The sequence below is a fragment of the Pteropus vampyrus genome, unplaced genomic scaffold (genome assembly GCF_000151845.1).
Source record: "Pteropus vampyrus isolate Shadow unplaced genomic scaffold, Pvam_2.0 Scaffold172, whole genome shotgun sequence".
NCBI lineage: Eukaryota > Metazoa > Chordata > Mammalia > Chiroptera > Pteropodidae > Pteropus > Pteropus vampyrus.
The window spans coordinates 1898024-1910574 of record NW_011888953.1 but is presented as its reverse complement, the minus strand read 5'-3'; positions in this window follow the sequence as shown (position 1 = coordinate 1910574).

Genomic DNA, 12551 nt, shown 5'->3' with positions numbered 1-12551 from the left:
CTTTTCTAGCCAAGAACTGGGAAAAAGGGAGCCTCAGACCTTGCTCCACATGTGGACTTGGCAGTAGTTCAATCCACTAACAGCAGCAACAGCAGGAAGCTCTAACCATTCCAGTTAGCACCGCACAACCCAGCTGCCAGCAGCAGTCCTGTCCCTGGCAGGGCAGCATTAACAGAAGCATGTTTCTCCCTGCCCTCCACTCAGGATCACTGAAGGACCAGGCGTAGTGGCTTCCACTCCCCTGTCCTATTACAGAGATGGCCCAGTGAAACCACGTAGCCCAGGGAAGTGCCTTCCATATTTATAGATGGCACCAGAAAGGATTGTGCAGAAATCTGTATTGGTTTGCTTGGGTTGCTATGACCAAATACCACAGGCTGGATGGCTTAAACAAGACATTTGTTTCTCACAGTGCTCGAGGCTGAAAATCCAAGATCAAGGTGCTGGCAAGGTCCTGTGGAAGACACATTAGTGTTTCCTTGGGACTAGATACAGGGAGAAGGGATTAGTACAGTTAAAAAGGAGTAATATGTGGGAGTATCGTGATAGTATAGTCTAGTATTTTGATTGTGATGGTGGTTACACAAGGCTACACGTGATAAAATTGCACGGAACTACACACACATACACACACACGCACACACACACAAATGCATCAATAACTGGTAATATCTGAATGAACTCTGTGGATTATATCAATGCAAACTTGTTTTCGACATGGTACTATCGTTGTATAAGGTGTTAGCACTGAGAGAGGCTGACGGAAGGGATGCACAGGACTTCCCTGTACATCTATTTACAAGGTCCTATGACTCTAAAATTACTTCAAGTTAAAAAGTTAAAAAAAAAAATGTCTGGCTTCTATGTGAAAGTTGGACCAAAAAGGGCAAGAAGAGATGGAGGAGACAAGTAGTAAGTAACTGGGACAGGATGACAGTAACTTTGACAGGATGATAGCAGCAGATGAATTGATTAACTATTAAGGAAGTATTATTATAATATCAATAAGATATAATATTATTTGGATATGGGGTGATAAAGGAAAAGGAAACACTGAGGATTCTGACCTGTTAAGCTTGTGGATTTTGCTATTTGTCGAGATAGGAAATAATGAAAGAAAACTCATTTACAATAGGTGAATATAACAACTACTGTTTTGGATATGTTCATTTTGAAATACCTAGAAAGTATACCAGTGTAAATGTTATTAGTTGAATGTATGCACCAGCATTCAGAAGTCAGGGTTAAAATACATAAGCTTGAATGGCCAGTGGAGAGCAGACTATGGGTGTGGCTACCCTAGATTGCCTAGGAAAAGAAAACACGGAGCAGTGAGTGAGAACCTAGGTAGAACCTCAGGACTCTGCACTGTTTAAGGTTAAGGAAGTCAGGAAAAGGAGGATGAAAATGCAAAAGAAAATGAGAAAAGAGAGGTTAGTAGACTCAGATATCAGAATATGTCAATTTAAGTCAGACCGAACTCAGAAAATATAAGATCTTTGATGGTTGTGTTATTCTTCAAATCAGATAGAATTTGAGGGACATTAAGGAAAAATGAAATATATCCTCAGTTGGAAAGGAATTGCCCATTTTCTTCTATTTTACTATAGGCAGCTTAGAGAAGATGCTCTTCATGACCAAACTTAATTCTCCTGCACTGTATTACATCCAGAAGAATGTGGCCACTAGACAGGGAAATGTCTGTGCTGCATCTCAGGTTAGTCTGAACCTTTTAAAAAGCACTGAACTGGCTCTTTTAGTTTTCCAGATCCTTCAAGAGTTTCCTGTTTGACTTAAGAAAAACAAGGGAAAACAGGACCTTATTTGGCTCTAGCCTTTTCCTGGAAGGGTTCTAAGTATTCTGTGGACTTCATTCTATAAACAAGATAGAGATATAAAAAATCATACATAGAAATATGCTTATAAATATATGCCATTTCTGCAGAGAACTTAAAATATACCAGGCTATACCTAGCTCTTTTTAATCGGCCTTCTCATTAGACTCTGTAATACAGGCATCACTATCACTGTCATCATCACCATAACAACTTACATGTCTTGAATGTTTACTATGTTCCCATGTTCCAGGTACTATGCTAAGCTCTTTATATAACATTATTTAATCCTCAAAGATACCTGTTAAGTACTGTAAATATTCCCACCTCTATTTTATAGATGATAAAATGAAGACAGTTAAATGGTGAAATAAGGATCCAAGTCCACATGCCCAACGTCTTAACCATTACGCAAGTTTAAGTAAGTACACTTAACAAGCATATTTACAAGTATAAGTAAGTAATGTTATATTTCATTACTCTTGACCTAACACACATTATTACAACTTTGAAGGAAAGATAATCACAAAAAGTGCGTGTCAACTGTGTATAGAGATAGGGCATATCTCAAGCCTGCTAATGTTCACCTCTTTTTCAGAGAAGATATTAATTTTAATCCAAAGTTCAAGGACTGCAGGAACAAAATGTTGAAATAAAACCTCTCATGGATGTGGCTAAGAACAGAGATGTGACTGACAGTATTCGATCTGGAACTGGAGTTCCCATTTTCCCAGCAGGGGAAAGAGAGAGCCAAGAGTCTGGACGGTGATCAGTAAAGCCCGAAGCTCAGCAGAGCAAGACCCTTCATCGATGTGCAAGAATCACACACACAGAGAACTGAAGGTCTTGCCTAACTTGGCCTCTGCTTTTTCTTAGACAGTGTTATCCTTTATACCACTAGAAAGTGGTCATTTTTTATTTCAAATATAATAAATCATATCCATATCTGCAACGGCACCTTTAGAGTAAGCAAGACCACAGTTTTGTTTACATAGAGCGGTTCTACTTATTTAGCATCATATAAGCATAATCTTTCCCCATCCTCACTGTGACCACACAGGGAAAAAGAAATGTTATTTTTGAATCCTTGAGAAAACATTCCCTTAAAGTTTGTTTTTTAATGTAGACAATGTCTTTGAAATTTAAAAAATACAATAAATCAAATATCATATCTCCCTCATGACAGCAAGTAATATTTCAAACTCAATGACTTGATAACTAACTTTTTATGTCAGATTTTAAACAGGAAAATAGAAACTGCTTTAATTACTCATGATGGAGGATATTTAATGCAGGGAACTGGTTACACAGGTAACAAAAGACAAGCTATCTAGATTAACAATAAAAGGAAGCCACACACATCCCTAAGCTGGAGGTTCAACATGAGGAGATGATGTTATTTAAATCCTAGAGCCAGAGTCATTCAGTGGAATCTGGAATCTAATGGACCTGATCAAAAGAAACTAGAGTCACAAAGCTACACCACAAAGTACCGTATACACAAAACAGGAGAGAAAGGAGTACTCTGACTTTTTCTTTTGCCCTCAAATATTCTGTGGTACCTCCCTTGGCCAATCTTAGTAAGAAGTTAGCTGTCCCATTCCCATGGGAGCCTGGGAATTGCAGCCTGTAGGGGTCTGCTTGCCCGTGATACAGGGGAGAGCCAAGGAAGGAAGGATCTGAGGGCAAATACTTCCAGCACAGGTACAAGCCACGGTAGCAAGCATTACATTTAACCAACCATATTGTCCCACATCATGGTATGTGTGATCAAAAGTCAAGTCATCAGATTCAGAAGTACATGTTTGGAAGATTTTGTCAAGTATAAAGCAAGAAATATAAGCCTTAGAAAAAGATCAGTAGTTCATCCAACTTGTGTTTTATTGCGTAACTTTTGTGATTCTACTTTTAGAACTTGGAAACATAACAAATAAGTAAAGAACAAATAGCAAATAAGTAAACAGTAAATAATAAAGAGTAGACAAAACAGAGAAGCTTGCTGCTTCGTGGATAGCGAAGCCTTTGGGGGATATTTATCATGTTATCCTCTGATTTAAAACATAAATTCTCCTGGAGCTGATTGTAGCCTCAATATTCAATTTATTGAGCTTTAAGCTCATATTCAAAGATGGACTGCATCAAAACCGCATGCATGGTTTATATTCACAAAAGCAGTGAGTAGGAGAGGCAGAAAGTGCATTGACAACTAATAATACTGCATATCTCCTATACTACATATGCCCATTAGACTTTCAGGCAAAATTTTATGAGTTCTCTTCTTTTTTTGGCCCATTTTTGATGTTTATTATAATGATTCTACCCTTGTAAATATATTTTAGTACTCAATATATATTCTTTTGATGAAAATATGTTATTTTGCTAAAATAGGGTCATTTTCGCTATATCATTTTGTAACCTCATTTCTACTTAACAAGGTATTCTGGATATTCTTCCATAATAATACTATATAGATATAGATAAAGACATGTATATAATAAATGTATATAATTACATAAAAGTATGTATATGTAAATACATGTCATCACAAATTTTAATGGCTGCATAATTTGTCACTGTATGGTATGTCTCCCTTTAATAAAATCACTGTTGATAAGTTCATAAGTTTTGGTTTTAACTTTTCAATACTTTAAAACAATGTCATGAACATGTCTAATGCTGCATATTTATTCATTTATGAAGTCATTGCTGAGAATAAATTCCCAAAAGTGTAATTGCTAAGTTAAAAGGGTTTTATTAGTCAGTTTAATTTACATTTTTCTGTAGTAATAAACAACTCAAAGTAAGCCGGTGGCTTAAAACAGTTTATCTCTTGCTCACACAGGCTGAAGATAGCCTCTCTCTGGGATCCTGCAGGGGAAAAGAGATTGACAAGTATGAGCTGATTTAGAAAACTTCTGGTGAGAAATATTTCATGTCAATTCCACTCACAATTCACTGTCCACAGGCAGCATGAATTCAAGAGGACAGAAAAGCAAAATCCTCCTGCAGAAAATATAAAATATAAACCTTCCAGGGAAGAAAAGCAAGTATTTAGTCAACACTTCTATCAGAGCTGCCCATAACAATGCATACTGCTATGATCACTATTGTTATTGTAAAAAGGGACAAGGTTAAATGTTGCCATAGACATAAAAGAGATTCTGAAATAGAAAAAGAGTATTGAATGTCCCAATCAATTCTTAGTAGATAATTTAAAGCCACATTATGGAGAAACAACATAAATAAAAGACCTTGTAGATATAAGTAACACAGGATAATCATGTCCATTTCCGCTTGTCAAACAAATGCTACCAAAACATGACCACCGCATATTTTCAATCCCAACCATTGGATGACCACAAGCCATAGTTTCTACCCATAAATCGTCACTGGTTTCCTGACCACATTTGTTCAGAAGATATTTGATTGTGTGCAATAGAATTTAACCATGAAATGAGAGGTTCTGTATCAAATAAACCAAACCAACAATCTATTCATATGTTTGGATTTATAGCTTCGAGCCACTTTTTCCCTCTTGAGAAGATATGGAGATGATGTCAGAGTAAACTAGGTGACATTGCTGAAATCATTGACAATTGATAGCCATATCTAAATGAATGAAGAAATATCTGGTCAGTAAAAGATAATTAAATAACCTACAGTTTAAAGTTAATCCACTCTGGCGGGGAAAGAAACTTTTTCTATTTACTTTTCAAAGGCAAGCACAGAGAAGTCCAAAGAAAGCAAGATTGAAAAATAAGGGAAGCAAAGGGGTTTTAGAAGTATATTAACAACTTGGTTTTTAATCCTGAGTTGCCACAGGATACTATACATTTTTACATTAAAATAACCAAAGGGAAGTTTCTCTTCAAGTCTGTGAAGGTTTACATTGAGAAAAAAAAAAGGCCTCCCCAAACCCCTTGAATAAATGAATTTTTTCAACTAAAAAACAAAACCAAAACCCTTAACCTGAAAACAAAATAAAGAAAAACCCCCCAAAACAATCCAAAAGCAACCCCCCCCCACGGGAATGCCGGCCAAAAAACGGAAGGTCCGGAAACCCAAAATTTTTTTTTTTAATTTTATTAGTTTCAAGTATACAGTACATTGGTTAGACATTTATACAGTTTATAAAATGATCCCCCTAATTGCTCTTTCTCTTCTCTGCCTCTCATGGGAAGCCTAAGTTTTAACCCCCATCCCCTGTGGGTTCCAACTACTCAAGGGCATACCCAAGGGTCTAAATGAGGAACCAAGCTGTAACATCAATCATGTTTACTTGTAAAGCTGGAGTGGAAAATACAGAGGAGCTCTACCTCCCACACCAAATACAACTTACTCTCCAGTGGCAATCATAGATGTCTGAGATGCCACAGACCTTCCAAACAGAAGAATTCAGACAGGTTAGGCCCTCTCCCAGTGTGCTTTGCTTGAGAGAAAGGGAGGGAGGGAGGGAGAGAGAGAATGAGAGAGAGAGAGAGAGAGAGGATAAGGTACGAGAGGAAGAAACAATAGTAAAAATAGAAAGGAAGCTGGAGATGATAAAAAGAAGAAAGTTTTCTATTCCTGAATGAGTGATGAGGATGGAGAGGAAGACAAAAATTTTACCCAGTATAAGTCCTCATGGGATTGGAGAGAAAGTTTCCTTATAAACACAGGGAACAGGATTTTCCAAAGTAAAAATTCCAATATTCAGAACTACTTTATTCTTAAAAGAGAGAAGACGTTGTTCTAGAAAAATATTCAGAGAGAATTAAGTAGTATCACTTGTGGAAGAGTTATTTACATTACAGTACTACATATTAATGTCACCAGATCACACTTTCATTTCTGTATCTAGATCCAAAGAGAATTGTTTTCATAAACACAGGAAATTAGAATTGCAGCCCTCCCTTTCAGACCAGATCAAATAGGGTGTTGAAAATTGTAGAGAAGCAGAGACTAAAAGTCTGAAAATATAATTTGAAGAAGGGAATAGTAACTGAATTATTTACTATTTCTAAGTGCAATTAAAATAAAGTATTTAGTGAGGTAAAAGCAACAGCCTGTGTTCCCTGATGACTAGAAACATTGCACAGCTGGTAGTTCTTTGACATTTTTATTAGGAGATCTGTAAAATATTGTTACTCTGGATATGACAACTTTGGGCAGAACCAGCTGAGGAAACAAAAAGTTACTACCATAGCATCATCCAAGCTGATGCTTCCAATGCGCAAGCTGTCACTAGAGGCTGGAATGAGTAAGGGACAGGGGGGCCACCACTAAGAGTGTGCCTCCTAAAATGCAAACTTGGCCCATGGCTGAGTAAAACCACAGGGAACAGTTAAAAGTTGCTGCTAACACAACTGAACCACTTTCTTGGCTGTTACTTACAATCCACTTCTTAGTGACATCACAAGTCCATTTGGAGGTATATTGGAAAAGTCCTTTTACCAAACCGACCATCTGTCTTTATGTCATTTGATAGTTGCTAAAACTGTTAGATGAACAATCAATACAATTTGACATCAATTTATTGAATGTGACTGAATATCTATTACTGTGTCAGGTCTTTTGGTAAATAGAAAGAGATATAAGGAATATTATGGTTCATAATAAGCATCTGTAGAAGAAAAGACCTCTTATGGTATCACTTATCTAAAGAAAAAAGAGCTATTATTTAGGCAGATGGATCAAAATTGTGGAAATGAAAATTGACGAGTCAGTTCCTCAGATGCCAAGTAAGGTACTCTTATATGTTCCTGCAAAACCTGTAGAACAAGCCATATGGAAATCCACGTGTTATTACCAGACACTCATGAGTTTCCTTACACTGGTGAATCTGTAGGCCACTATAAAAGGACCTCACCATCTCTTCTATTAATTTTCACATCTAAGTTCTGATAGAATGCAATGCCTCCAAATTTTCATTTATCTTAGTTCCTGGAGGAGGGCAAATCCATATAAACCAAATCATAACAGACATTTGACGAACCGTAATACCCAAGAGGCAAGCACCAGCAAAGACAAAGCCACATAGAAAAGTTTGAGTATACTCAGAATAATTGGACAGCACTCACTAAAGGAGAATCTCACCTTTAAAATCTATTATAGAATAATTCTATCAAATAATCCATGTAGTACATGCAGTGTTTGATAGCTTGAGCTCTGAAATCAGACTGCTAGAGTTTAAACCCAAGCTCTACATCCTTCTATTTGTATAATCTTAAATAAATATCTTTTTTTGGTTCTCTTCTCTCTAAAATGGGAATAAATAAATGAAAAGACTGGCAGTATGGATTAAAACAGAAAATCCATGGTCTAGCTGCAGAAGTATAACAGTACTTGGAAGTTGAATAAATGATACAACTATCTTCTTGTCTAGTTTACCGGCTGCTTAATAGAAGGAACCATACGCAATTTACTTTTGTGTCCCAGGACCGTGCATTATATTTATAGAGTAGGCGTGATGCTCTATAGATGTTTTAGAAATGAATGAATGACACATTTACAAAATTATATGAAATATAAGTGACAAAATACAATGAATTCATTGCAAATGTAAAGAAAACCAACTTATTTTATTTTTCCATATAATTAACATCCTAAGATCAATCTAAGTTTTTATCTTTTATGAAATACGGTTAATTTTACTTACACAGAAATTTGAAAAGAAATATAGTCCTTCAAACTCTCTAAGTAGGATATCTGATCCACATTCATAATAGATTGAAAAAATGGCTTCTCAAAGATATATTCACTTCCTAATCTCTGGAACCTATAAATATCATGTGACAAAGAGTGAACATTACTTTATATGGCAAAACATGTAATTAAAGATTTTTAAATAAAGGATTTATCTTAGATTATCCAGGTGGGCCCTAAATGCACACAGAGGAGAAGGCAATACGAAGATGGAAGCAAGATGGGAGTGATACGAACACCAGTGAAGGAGTGCTGAGCATCCACCAGAAGCTAAAAGAGGCAGGAACAGGTTCTTCCCCCAGAGACTCTAGAGGGACTATGGCCCTGACAACGCCTTGATTTCAGACTTCCATACCCCAGAACTATGAGAAAGCAGACTCTGTTGTTTCAAGCCACCTAGATTGTGATAATTTGTTACCCCAATACTAGAATAAACTAGTGCGCGAGTGCGCGCGCGCGCACACACACACACACACACACACACACACACACACACACACACACACAGTGTGCCTTGTATATTGAATATTGTACCATAACTTTTAGTTTAGGCTTCAAAATCAGGGAGAACTGGGTTCAAATCCTGACCCATCCATTTGATAGTCATGTGACTTTTGAAAAGTTGTTGTGATATCTTAACTTTAGATTCTTCTCCATAAAATGAGATTATCAAATCTCCTTTATTAAATGGAATTGTGCATATAAAGCATCCAGTACTCAGTAAACACTCAGTCAATCTAAGTTCTTGTTCTTGTTCTGAGCTAAATAAACAGAAACTTAGTCATCCACTCAAGAGTCTAGTAGTAAAATCCGGTAGTCACTGGAAGACTATTAGATCTGCTCTGACAGAACCTTGGATGTATTAGTGTCCAACACCAGCCTGTTGGAAAAGCTGAGGCCACAGAATTACCCAAGATGCAAGCTGGATTAGGAATCAAATGCCATAGGACATAGAATTAGTATCCAGTTCTGCTGTCTTCTTGGAGACCCAGCAAGACCGTCTCAAAACGAGACAGTGGCTTTTGACCATAACTGGCTACTTGAGATATACAAACTGATTTCTTGTTTATAGAATGAATCATCCTTTGGGACTAGTTGATCTTTTAATCAGTAAACATGAATCATAAAGTCTTTTGTAACAATAGTGAAATCAAGAAAGGATTAAAAGTCAAAAAGTTCTCTCATACACACACAAAAGTGTTCTCTCTGAATAATAGCAATCTTGAAAACCATTATTCGTAACTTGAAAATATGTTTTCTTCTTAGAGAAGAACACGTTGTTACCAATCAGCTAGTAACGTAAATGCGTCTTTGGCAAACTCCCTGAACAGCTTCCCTATCGCTGTAGTCTGTTTCCTCAGGCTGGGCTCTTTTAACCTGAAATCTACACTTGTGTTAGCTAATGCAGTGATGTTAGAGAATACACAGTTCGAGCTCCAGAGGCACATGGTAGGCAAGTCCCTTTCTAAACTATAAAGTCTTGTAAAGGACAAACACCTCTTATGAGGATGTAGCAGAATGTTCTATGTGCTACTATTAAGGCAAAGGATTTAGCTAGCTGTTATTTACTACTTCCTCCTCTCTTCTTCCAGCTACCCCCCAGTTCCCCTTTTGCTCAGCACCTTTTATGTCTATTCTTTTTCACTTGTGCCCAGGATGAAGGCCACTGTGGTTCATGCACCCTGTATGAAGATGACCACAGTCAACTGCAGCAAAGATGCATAGCTCATTTTTTTTTTATTGGAGCATTCAACTCATTTTGAGAAAGAGATGATTTGAAACCTTGCCACAGGAGCCCTGCCTGATACATTTTCTCTTGATTATCAAGTAAATTGTAAAAAAGGAAATGTGTTGATGCTGGATTACATAATATCAGTGCCACTGATAATTTAGTTCCCTGGGTGTAATTTTTTTGTAATTTGTTGGAAATCACAAAGATCAATGAAGAAGGCCCAGAAGGAAAGCGAACAGGGACACAGAAGTCTGAAAAAGAGCCCAGTGTTTTAGAGACAAACAAGAATCATAACAAGACGAGGCATTTTATAATATGAAATATGAAGATTTTAATTATGTTTGCATTACTATAAGTAACATAATAAGAATTGTTTGATAAAACTACCTGATAGGTTTTTTTTATTATTATTAATTTCACACCTTACAACATCTTTAGACTTTAAAAAGCACAATTAGCCAAATGTGTATAGAAATTAAGAAATTATAGCATCTCCTAGACTTTTATCATATCAGTAATTCACCTATAGATGTCTCAAAATAAAAGATAAGCTACACTATTCCATCATTCCCATCAGACACAAATAAATCTATTATGAGTAAACATAAATATTTTGCTTAATAAATAAGCTGATAAAAATCAGTCTTTACAAAGTTGGGATCTGACACCATGATTCTCATACTTACCTCTTCACCTCTCATCTCCTATTGTTCTCCTCATTCATTCTGCTCATTTCACTCCATGCACACTGGCTTCTTGGTTGTTCCTCAAATACCTTGGTTGTTCCTCAGAAACACTCTACTACTTCAACGCTGCTATATTTGCTGTTCCTTCTTCCTTTGTCAGGTCTTGACTTAAATATTGTTTTCTTAATCTCCTAATTACTCTACGTAAACTAGCAGTACACCTTCCTTATATTTCCCATTTCCTCTTCTCTGCTTGATTTATCCCTTTGACTCTTATTGTCTATAAGTTCGGTGACAACAAGGATCTTTATCTGTTTTGTTTACTTCTATATTCTCAGCACTCAGAACAACTTTGGCACACAGTCGGCACTGAAAAATATCTATTGAATGAAACAGGTTCCCAAGTTGTAGTTCCGAGTTCAAGTGTTATCATAAAATATTTGATCTAGTCTTGATCTTAAACAACATGTAGGTACAGTCTTGAAATTCAAGGAGGCTTTCAAAGAATGTAGGTTGGATCATATATCAGGTCTTTGCAAGTAGAGGATGTATCTAAGAACAAATTCCAGAAGCCTCTGCAGTTCCAGTAGAGACAGAGGTCAGGTGAATTAGCAGCAGCTCGAGCATAGGCATGCAGAGTGGCAGGCCAGATCTGGTGGTCTAAATATAACACAGCTGCACATATTCCTGCACGCCAGCAATATGGGGTGATGGAAAGTAGGTTGGACTGGCAGTTAGGATACCTGGGTTTTTCCTCTGACAAGATGTGAGGCTTGGGGCCAATTGCTCAAACTCCCCAGACCTGAGTTTCCTTTGTTAAAAACAGAAGTCAACCAAATAAGTAATTTTAAAACTTATTATTAAAAAATAAGTAACTGCTTTTCCCCCCCTGAAATGAAATATATAGAAGGTACTCCACTGTTGAAAATAAAGAGAAGTGAAGCTGTTTAAAGGAACTGTGGGCAGCAGTGACCTGATGCCCTGACTTCCCCCCCACCACCCACCTCCCGTCATCCAACTCGCCACCGAGCCACTTCATGGAACTCCCGGAGAACATGGAGAGAATATGGGGTTCTTGAAAACTCCAGCTTGGAGGTCACATCTTTCAGATGTCTTCTTCTAAAGTAATAACAGTATTAATTGGATAGGGAAAGAAAATAAGGAATTTATTATAAATGCGAGCTTAGGCAAAGGTCAGAAATACCCAACAACTCTTTCGTTAAAGCTGCACTACCTCTTCCAAGCTGTAGCTAGCAGTTCTATATTGGTACATTTTCTTGTGACCTAGAAGTCTAAGGAGCTACTGTTGGAGAAAGATGGCTAGATGAACTTAGATAGCAAAATTCTCTTTTAGGGTGCTACCACTTACTACATGTCATTGTGCAAGTTTCTTGACATTTTTTTTGCTTTAGTTTCTTCATTTGCACAATTAGACAATACCTTAAACAGTTGTTTTGAAATTTTGATGAGATGATTTATGAGAGTTTAGAATAGGATCTGACAAACAGTAAGTGCTCAAGAAATTGTTTTTACATATTATAAAAATATGCTGTACTACTGCTGGAAATATCACAACAGCCTTTACTCTACATGGCATTGAAGAGGACAGAAAAA